Genomic DNA, 11,137 nt, shown 5'->3' with positions numbered 1-11,137 from the left:
GCCAATATTCAACATCCTCAAAGAACAGAACCTTCAGCCCAGAATTTCATATCCTGCCAAACTAAGCTTCACAACTGAAGGAAAAATAAAATCTTTTATGAACAAGCAAGAACTCAGAGATTTTATTACCACCAGGCCTGCTTTACAAGAGCTTTTGAAAGAAGCATTACACACAGAAAGAAACAACCAGTATCAGCCCTTCTAAAAACATACCAAAAAGTAAAGAGCATCAACATAAAGAATTTACACCAACGAATGGATAAAACAGCCAGTCAACATCAAATGGCAGTAACCCTAAATTTAAATCGACTAAATTCCCAATCAAAAGACACAGCCAAAACCCAACGGCATGTTACATCCAGACCTGCTTCACAGGCAAGGATACACAAAGACTCAAAACAAAGGGATGGAGAAAGATTTACCAACCAAATGGAGAGCAAAAATAAATAAATAAATAAATAAATAAATTAAATAAAAAGCTGGAGTTGCAATTCTTGTATCGGATAAAATAGATTTTAAAGCAACAAAGATATAGTGGTAAAAGGATCAATGTAACAACAAGAGCTAACGATCCTAACACTCAGATACGTAGAGACTTAGACACAATGAGACAGAAAATTAATAAGGATATCAAGGACTCGAACTCAGATCCAGAACAAGTAAACTTAATAAATATTTATAGAGCTCTCCACTTCAAATACACAAAATATACATTCTTGTCAATACCACATCACACCTACTCATAGGTTTAAATGAAACATTCATTGGCCATTATTAATACCCATTTTTTTTAAGAATAAAGCAATATTTCCACTCTCCCTCTTTCTCTTCCTCTTTCTTCCTCTCCTTTACTCATTTTTTTCTTCTTTCCTTCACTCAAAAAAAAAAAAAAAGAAATCAACTTGTAAACCTCTAGATCCAGGTCGGCAATGTCTCTCTCATTGCTTGAATTCCTTCCTTCCCTTCCCTCCCTCCCTCCCCCCTTCCTCCCTTCCTTCATCCCTCCCTTCCTCAAAAAAAAAAAAAAAAAAAAAAAGCTGGTGAAAGGCCCGGGGCTGACCCCCTTCTGCCCAGAGGAAGGACACGGGGGAAGGACACTGGGGCTGAGGAGTGGGGTAGAGGGGGTGGCAGTTACCAGGCTTTGGGGGATTTTCTTAGAGGCTGCTGCAAAGCCCTGACCGAGAGGGTGATTCAGGGTTTTCTTTAGAGACCCAATATGCTGACTTGGGGCCGCTCGTCTGGACACCAGGGACCAGGACAGGCCAACCTGTCCCCAACCCCCTGACTCTGGGACTCTTCAAACCTCACCTCAAGGCACCTGGCCGGCCCCATTACAATAACCTTCTGTGACCCACCCTTGAAGGGGTCAGTTGACCCTCATGTGTCCCTTCCCTGCCCGGTGCTGTTCATGCCAAGAGAACAAAATGAGGTTGTGTAAAGCGGAGTGGAACTTGATGTGTCGAGTAAGGCATGGGGAAGGGGAGCACGAGCTCGCAGCACCTTCTCCCTCAGGCCCAGGGCAAAGAGGGATTTTAAGGGCTTTTAGGGCAGGCAAGTGGAGACTGAGCCAGGGATTCCTGGAGACAGGTGGGTTTTTCCAGGAGGGGCTGGACCATGCAGTCTGGTCTTTTGCACCCAGCACTTTTTGTGCCTAGCAAGGAGCATCTCTCGTCCCGGGTGGAGATTTTTGCAGGGTAACGAGGCAAGAATTCAGGTCCAGGTGGCGCTGCTCCGTTCAGCTGTGGCTGGTTCGCGGCTATTGGCTTCCAGTTTTTGCTTCCGCAAGCACAGCTGCGAGCACAGGTTAATGCTGTAGGTTCTGGGGTTTCTGAAAGAATTCAGATCATGCTGCAGTGACGCTTTCACTGTTTCTCACACACTAGATTTGGTGAGTTACAGGAACTGAAATAATTGTCAGGCAGGTCTGAGTCTTGTCTCCTACCCTGACTTCAGCCAACCCTGGAGATGCCCATGCAGGTGCCCAAGATGCAGCCGCCACAGGCCCCAGCGTGACAGGCAGGGTTGAGCTCCACCAAGAGCGAGTGAGCAACTGTGTCTGTCCCACTGCCCACACCCAGCCTTTCCCACCCAGGCCCTACCTGGGATGTCGGGTAGATCATTCCAGAACGCCAGAGTCAGAAGCTTAGAACCCAGATGGGGAAACGGAAGCCAGTGACCCTCAGGAGCTGGCATGAGGAAGCTGGAATTGAGGCCCTGCCTTCTGGTCACTGGTCACCCCGGTGCCTCCTTGAGTGCCCACACCCTTCCTCATCTGTTCTCTGCTTTTTGCCCCAATGGTTTAAAGCCCACTTGGAATTAAACCAAGTGATTCTACTAGAATCTTTTCTGATTCTCAAAGTATAGAAAATTAGAAGAACATTGTACAGCATCAAAGTCAATAAAAACCGTCTAGACTCCATCACCTGGAGATCATTTCAGTGCATTTTTCTCCTAGATTTCTTACCCACCCCCCCCAAAAAAAAGGGTTCATTTGCCTGGTGAGCCACAAACAACTGCGAAAACTCAGGTTTTGATCAATAGGACTTTCATTACTTGGGACAGGTCAGGAGGATGCGGGGCGTATTCTCCAAAGCATGGTATCCTGAGGGAAAGTGACAGGGGCTTTATGGGTGAGGGAGAGGGAGAGGGTGCGAGGGTCCCAGTTGCGCAGATGCAGTGAGTCACGTGTGGCACGTAGGTCTCGTGTGCTGGTGATGAGGCTGCAGTTCCTTCCGGGCGGGAGGCTTCAGCACGGTCTTGAGAAAGTTTACTGGGGTTCATCTGTAAGTTGCCCGTGTCTGTGGGATGCCCGTTTTAACCAACTAGGTAACTGCATTCCACATAGGTTTTTTTTTTTTCCTTGAGATAGAATCTTGCTCTTGTCACCCAGGCTGGAGTGCAATGGCACAATTTCGGCTCACTGCAACCTCCACCTCCCAGGTTCAAGGGATTCTCCTGCCACAACCTCCTGAGTAGCTAGGATTACAGGCATGTGCCACCACGCCAGGCTAAATTTTGTATTTTCGGTAGAGACAGGGTTTCACCATGTTGGCCAGGCTTTTCTGGAACTCCTGACCTCAAGAAATCCACTTGCCTCAGTCTCCCAAAGTGCTGGGATTATAGGCCTGAGCCACTGCGTCTGGTCCCACACAGGGTTTAGGAAGAAATGGGCTGCAGAGAAGGAGACTGACAGGCTGACTGCCAAGTTGATCATGAAATTCCTATTGTCCCTGGAACCCTCCCTGTCTGTGTACAGAGACTTTCTGTTTTTATGTGATTTTGTGCACACAGCCACATACCCTGACACTCACACGCACACTCAGACTCACACACATTCACTCACACGCTCATGCACATGCACAACTCATAACCTCAAAATGGAGGCTTCGAACACATCATTCTTCATGTGAGGAGTAAATGCCTCAATGCTGCAGTTCTCGAGGCCTCACCCACGATGGCTGCTCCCCGGGGGCTGAACCTCTCCAGGATCTAGAGGCGCTGCTCAGCTGCTCTTGAAAGGAGCAGGAATGCACATATGAGGGCGTCCTGCCTGCCCTAAACAGCGTATTGCTGCCCACCAGGCAAAGGGAGAACTGTCTCCCTGGGTTCAGCTGGGCTAAGGGGTCATGGCCACAGCCTGGCAGCCCAAAGGTGGGAGTCCTTCCACCAGGAGATGGACCATGTGGGCACTGAGGGTCATGTGGGGACAGCTTTGTCCTCAGAAAGAAGCCATCCTCGACCTCATTTTTGGGTACCACTTCCAAATTTCACACGTGCTCAACTCTTAAATCTACCGTGTGCGGGTCACTGGGGACACCAAAGTGAGAGAGACCCCAGCCTTTCCTGTTGTGAAAAAGATGCCACCCTTTCCTGCTGAGACAGAATTATTCCTCTATAGGGTGGATGCAGCTCTTGTTAGCTCATCCAGCAGATTGTCTGTCCTGAACGCATACCCACTCCTCTGTGCCAGCCAGGCAGATCTCACAGGAGAATGGACAGATGTGGGAGAAGCAATCCAAGAAGGCTTCCTGGAGGAGGGGGTTGATAAGCCCAGAGCCAACCAGGACCTTTGTGTTTGCTGTTCTCTGCCCAAGAAGGCCTTTCCCCAGATGGAATGGCTTCTCCTTCAGGGTCTGCTCAGATATCCCCTCAAATACCCTGCCACCCCTGACCTGTTTTATCCTCTGATTAGCCCTGACCTTGGATAGGATGGGGGTGGGGGAGGAAAGGTGGCTCATGAAGGTGCCTGGGCCCACTGGAAGTGCTCACCAGTTGCTGACAGTCCACAGGGTAGGTTGGCTAGAAGCCTGGCATTGCCTTTTCCCCACAGACAGCAGTGGGAAGGCAGGGGTGGCGGCTGACTCAGCCATGGCCCTGACTCCTGGCAGCCTCCCGGCCATGTGTGTCAAACTCGCCTGGCCTGTGGGGCCTCAGTTTTCCTAGATGTGAAATGGCAGCATCTGCCTCTCCAAAGGCTTTTCCTACCTCTCATCAACCAGATGAGGCCAATGGAGTAGGAGGCAGTGTGCCCATTTTGTAGATGGGGAAACTGAGGCCCAGAGAGGGCCCTGGCTGGACCCCAGGCCTTCCACTTCTCAACCCTTGCTTTTCTCCCGGCCCACTTGTGGACGAGCCACCATGTTCTTGTCCAGGGAACGCTGCTGCTGTGCTTGTGACCCTGGCCCCAGCCTCAGCGAGGACCTCAGGGAGTGTCCCCTGCAGACTTGGGACAGGGCAGGCCTGACAGTACCCTGCCCATCCACAGTGGGCCTCATGCTGCAAATGAACGTCCTTATTTGCTCCAGTTCCCGGAGTCTGAACCTGTGCAGTCTCCCCCGCTGGCAGTTCCTGGTGTCAAGAGCCTGCCTGTTCACTCATCTGGCTTCTGTTTACGGGACGGCTCTTGGGTGACAGGCTCCATTCTAGGCTCTGGGGGACCTAGTTGGGGGTAAGACCAACATGGAGCCTGCTCTCAAGGGCCCCACATGCAGCAACCAAGGAGAATGATCAGAACAACCAAATGCCATCTGACCCGCGCTGTGAAACAAATCCTGAAGGCTTGAAGAAGGGAACTAAGGAATAGCAATAACGGAAAAACGAAACCTTATGATTTACAGTTGCTATGTAATAAAGTACATTTTGCTGTGTTGTGTGCTGTTTGATATAAAACCTAACCTCCAGCTCTGCTTAAAATGAACTCATTCCCTGTGAAACCACCTTCTCTATTCTCCCCACATTCTCAGCAAAGCTCCCAGGCATCTCAAGACTCCAGTTTCTCTTGCTGACCAGCTGCAAGGTCACAGGGCAAGAATACACCCAAAGAATGTACAATGCGTTTCTCAAAATGCTATTTTCAAATGTAATGCACATCACAAGAAATGTTACAAATTAATTAACTGTCCTTTGTTCCGGCTTCTGTAAACCTGTTAGCTGCTACATCATATTGAATGTATACAAGTACCTCATTTTCTTTCTCCAGGGCTCAGACTTGGGATGCTAATTCGCTGAGCCGGTGGCCACCTTAATAAAATCCTCCTGTTTCACCCATGGGTCTCTCCGGTCTCCTGGATATTCTGTAACAGGCCTTGGGTAGGCGGTGGATGGGGTGGTAAGTGACAGAGCAGTGCTACAGGAGCCGGCTTGGGGAGTGTTTGGGGAAGGGGTGCAGCTGGGAAAGGCTTTGACTTGGGTATTTGCGGGACAGCAAGGTGGCCGGGGCTGAGCGAGCCAGGTGTGGTGGTGGAGATGAGGCCAGCCTTGCAGATCAGGAAAAGGAGTCTGGGTTTACTGCATGGGAGGAGGAAGCCATTGTAGGATTCAAAGTCAAGGAGAGATGGGGTCTGATTGGAGCGGGGCCAGTGAGCAAGGAAGGATGGTGGAGCTGGGTGCAGAGGAAAGGCAGTGGGATTCAGGACGTGCTCAGGAGGTCGAGGCAGCAGGATGTGCCCATGGATGGTAGTGGAAGTGTGGGGAATGAAGGCGTCACGCTCAACTCCCCGGTTTTTGTCCTGAGCCCAGTGCTCAACCTCCTTGCAAAACCCGGGGTCTCAGGGCCTCCTGGGATGGTGCCTGGTGTAGGCGTGCTAACCCTGTGAATTACAAGTCTCACGGACATCCAGATAGGTGGGAAGTCCCCCCTCCCCACACCTTTACAGAGAAGAGTAAAGGTTCAGAGAGGAGAAGTGACTTGCCCAAGGTCACCCAGCATGGAGGCCAGAGTGGGATTAGCACCCAGTCCAGGTCTACTTCTGAGCCTGGCTACTCTCCCATGACGCCCCTGGGACGTCCTCCTGGCTCAGCTCTGTGCTGGCTGGGTGAACATGGGTCTGTGGCCAAGCCTCCTTGAGCTTCACCTGGAAACGCTGGAAGCCTTCCTGATGATTCTGCAGATTTAAATATGAAATGTCACTCTTCTGAGGGGTAGCAGCCTATAAACAGTCCAGGGCTGAAGACTCCTCAGTAAGGAGGAAGAAGTGGCCACCTCCAAGACCAGGTTAGAAAATCCACAGAATCCTGGGCTCTCCAGCAACCTCACACCACCTGGAATTGCACACCTCCTGGGACAGGGGCCTCACTCCCTCTGCAGTTGAACTGTTAGAAAGTCCTTCCTTGGTGGCACTCCCTTCTGCCCTCTGCTCCAGCCCAGCTCTGCCCAGCAGGGCAACCTGGGGGTTGGGAGTATGCCAAGTCTAGCAGCTGTGTTCCCTCGGCTTCTCACAGAGAGACCGTGCCAGCCTGCAGGGGCTCCAAGGCCTCCTGCCTCTTCCCCCTTGGTAATCACAGCCACAGATGCCCATGGCTACCAGTCCTTCCTTTCCCATCAGCAGTAACTCCAGACCCAGACAGCACAGCCTTGAACGGCCTAGCTTTGACCTGGCAGGGCAAGTACTCCGGGAAGGTCCTTGTTACTTGTCATTTTCATTGCTCATCCTCCTTGCAAAACCCAGGGTCTCAGAGCCACCTGGGATGGCCCCTGGTGTAGCTGTGCTAACTCAAAAGCGTCATTTGGGAACTTCCTGTCCCAGAGATGCCTTCACAGGATAATGGCCTCGCTTGGCCACATGGTTGGTGGCAGTGATGGCAGAAAGTTGGCAGGGTAAGAAGGAGGGGTCACTGGGGAGCTCTGCCATTCAGAGCCTTGTCGGGTAAATGGGGCCACTCCTCTCCCCCTCCCACCCCAGACCCAGCCCAAGCAGCTCAAAGGACTCAGGGCTGTGGGGGGCAGAAGCTCCCTGGACCCCTGAACAGGAAGCTTGCCGCAGTCCACTTTCCTCGGTCAGACCCTTCCTGGAGCCTGAGCCCCAGGTAACCACCCAGGGCAAGCACCGGAGAATTAAACAGAGCACCTAGACCCAAGAGGCAAGTAGGGGTCTGGGGGCCTCAGAGTCTGGCCCAGCCTCCAGGCAATGCCAGAGTCCCATGGTGAAGATGAGTGCTGGATGGGGGGATCCTTGGGACTAGGCTCTCCTGCTGTGACCATGGCTGACAGGTGAGCAGTAGCCTCGGCCTCTCCTCTCCGGGGCTGAGTCACTCCCAGAACCCTGGGAGGGGACAGAGACCCGAAAAATAATGCTGAGATTTGCCTGTGGCCTGGGTGCTTGGAGACGTGGAGCGGGATTTGATTTGGAGAAATAGAGACGGTGACCCTTCCCTCTGTTGAGTGTGAAGCGGTTCACACTCACCACACAGCCAGTAAGAGCCCTTCACACCCACGTCCTGGGGGCCTCAGGCCGCCTCTGGCAGGGAGAAGGTGAGGATGGGCATCTCCTGGAGCAGAGGAGGAAAGTAAGGCCCCAAGCCTGACTCCCTTGAGCACTTGGTGTAGGGGCATAGGCCAGGGAAGGGCCTAGGTTCTGTCGCATCACTGGGCCCTTACCACTGTCTGTCCAGGGGTCTCTGAGTCCCATCACCAGGCCCTTGTCACTGTCCATCTGGGGGTCTCTGGGTCTCATCACTAGGCCTTTCCCACTGTCTGTCCAGGGGTCTCTGAGTCTCCTCATGGGCCCTTGTCGCCGTCTGTCTAGGGGTCTCCAAGTCTCAGAGAAGCAGCCTGCCCCAGCCAGGCCTGTTCTGGCCTCCAGGGATTAGTGGATTAGCTAAAGCCCCGGGCCTTGAACTGGGCTTGACGGAGGCGCCACTCTGGGGGCCCTGCAGGTAGCTGGCGCTCTGCACCTCCGGTCCTTGTCTTGGTTGCCTTGGAGAGTTGGTTCCCACCCTGGCTGGCGGCTGACTCCTCTGCGGTAGTCCAGTGAGTGGGCTGAGTGGCGGGCAGGCGGCCAGCCTTGTGCATTGTGAACCTGGACTGGGGGTGGATGGGAGGGAGACCTTTGTTCTCCTGCTGTCCCACAAAGTTTCCTCCCCTGCCCCTGCTGGGCTGAATTAGGGTCCTGTTGTAGGACTTGGGTGAGGCCGGGTCCCTCGCAGGGCCTCAGCCTTCTTGTCTGCGCAGAGGGGCTATTCGAGTGCACCGTGAACCATAATGCTCCACCCAGGGACCGCTGACCTTGGAGTATGAGAGGGAGTGTGGGGTGAGGGGCGGGGAAGGGGTGGGTGGATAAAGGGGACCTGATTATCTGGGCAGGGGCTGAGCCACATGCAGCAGGGCCCCTCGGATGTATGACAGAACTCCCATTCGCTAAGTCCCGTTCTCAGCCATCTGGGTCGGGGTGGGGTGGGCCCTGGGACATTGCTGTAAGGACCAGCATTCAACCCTCTACTCACAGCTCCACAGAGTTGGTTCAGCCAAGCCTAGGACCTGAATGGCTGTGGGAAGAGTTGGGGGAGGGGGTAGACAAAGCATTTTGGGGCCTGGCAGGTCTGGATTGGGGGTCAGAGCATTGCTGTGACTCACTGTGTGACCTTGGGGGGCTGTCGCATCTTTCTGTGCCTTGGTTTCCTAGTGTTTGGGGGAATGTTCAGTCCCCACAGTAGAGAGATTCAGTGACAGGTGCCAGCACACCGTGGATTACATAGTGTTTGTGGACCAGGTGTCCACTTGGGAGAACTATATGAACCCTCAGGAGGGTGGCATGGAGTTGGGAATGAGTGCCACTTGAGTGTCAGACAGCAGGAGCTTCCTCCACTGCAGCTCTGACCACAGAGAATGTCACCGAGGGTAAGGGTCGCATTCATTTTAGCCCTAAAACTGGTAAAGTATCCAGGATTAAATCTGGCAAGAAAAGTGCAGCATTCGTATGAAAAAAGTGAGGACTCTTGACTGAAGGATGTTGAAGGAAAACCACAAGAAATGGGAGAAGAGTTTATGTTTTGAGAAGAGCTGATATGGCCAAGAGATTTGTTCTTCATGCATAAAACCAGTGCCAATCCAGCAGCATTTACAAAATGCAAGTTGACAAGCTGATTCTCAAGTCTGCCTGGAAAACAAAGTGGATGAGAATGGCCAAGAAGGTTTTGAAACAGGAGGAAAGAGGGGGTGCTGGCATGAACACGTACCAAATGTATTCCCAAGCCGGTGTCACAGAGCATGGTGTTGATGCAGGATGACACAGGGCTAGATGAAACAATGAAAGAGGCCAGGCACTGCATGGAGAGCGTTTCCAAGCTCTGGGAAAAGACAGCCGTTCAGTGATAATCCCGTATTGTGGTCTTTGGGTAGTAATATACAAAAATTAAATTAGGTCCCTACCTCACACCATACACAAAAATAAATTCCAGGTGCATTAAGGCTTTTATACATTTATATTTTGTATGGGTTTATGCACTAAGGAGTGTATGTATGTATAAAATGTGCATGTAATAAATTCATGAAAGGCCAGCCTAGCCAACATTGGGAAACCCTGTCTCTACCAAAAAATACAAAAATTAGCTGGGTGTGGTGGCAGGTGCCTATAGTCCCAGTTACTCAAGAGGCTGAGGCAGAAGAATTGCTTGAACCTGGGAGGCGGAGGTTGCAGTGAGCCAAGATCACACCACTGTACTCCAGCCTGGGTGCCAGAGTGAGTCACTGTCTCCCCCACCCAAAAAAAAAAAAGAAAGAAAAAAATTAATAGAAGAAAATACAGAAGTATATGTCTATAAACTTGGAGCTGGGGATATTCTTCCGTACAATGCACACGTCTTAGATGCCATAAAGAAAAGCATTGAGTTGATAATATTTTCGAGAAAATATGTTGAACAAAAGACACTTAAATGACTGGGAAAAAACGCAGACCAGCTGGAGGAATGAGCCTGGGAGGGGCACATGGGAGTGGGGAAGTGGGGTTTCAATGGATTTGCTTTTTACCAAACCTTAGTTTGATTTTGCTTTTTAATAACAACAAGAATGGTTCACATAAAAACTACCCTAAAGATGCCAGGCTGGACGTGTGGCTTCCAGGTCCTCTGATTGCTGGGAGGCAAGAGAGCAACAGGGATGTGAGGTGACCCCTTGAAGCCTATTCCACTGTGAAGCCCGTCAGAGATGAGCCTGGGCCAGGTGCTGGAGGAAGCCCGAGTGCTGGCGTGGAGGCCCGGCAGACGGCCCAGTGGCAGATTCAGCAGCAGGGTGGGCTGGTGCAGGGTGCCCTCCCTGGAGACAGGAATATTTCCGATCTCTCTGTCCTTCTAATGCCCAGCTGGTCCTGTGCATTAGTGAGCATCTCCACCTCCCTGCTCCTGCCTGCTAGGAATTCCCTCCCTCGCAAGCTCTGGTTCCTGCCGCCATTCTGGCTGGGCCAGCCTGCCCTATTCCGGAGCTCTCCCCTCCCGGAGGACTAGGCCTCCTATCACTTGCCTGGGGACAGAGGTTGACAATAACATTGAGGATCATTTACCCAGTACCTCTTGTGTGTCATGCTGTGTGCACAGCTGCTGTAGGTTGCAGGAATACACACTGTTTTCAGCACCTCTGTAAGCTCTCAAGACAATGCTAGAGCAGGAGGGACTCCACTATGGCAAAGATTACACAGACAAAATATGAGTGACCGAAGTTGGGGAAACAATACTTACATACCTGGAAAAACTGAAGTCCAGAGAGGGTGTCTGACTTGCCCAATGTCACACAGTAAATTGTCAGTATGATGTTGAAACACTCCACAGTAGGTAGGGTTGGGACCTCTCACTGATCACTTTGTCTGACACAATAGTCATAATCCTGTCCCCATTTTACGGCTGGGGAGACCGAGGTTCCTAGAGGGTA

Source organism: Callithrix jacchus, chromosome 5 (assembly GCF_049354715.1).
Source record: "Callithrix jacchus isolate 240 chromosome 5, calJac240_pri, whole genome shotgun sequence".
NCBI classification, from domain to species: domain Eukaryota; kingdom Metazoa; phylum Chordata; class Mammalia; order Primates; family Cebidae; genus Callithrix; species Callithrix jacchus.
This window is presented reverse-complemented; position numbering follows the sequence as displayed.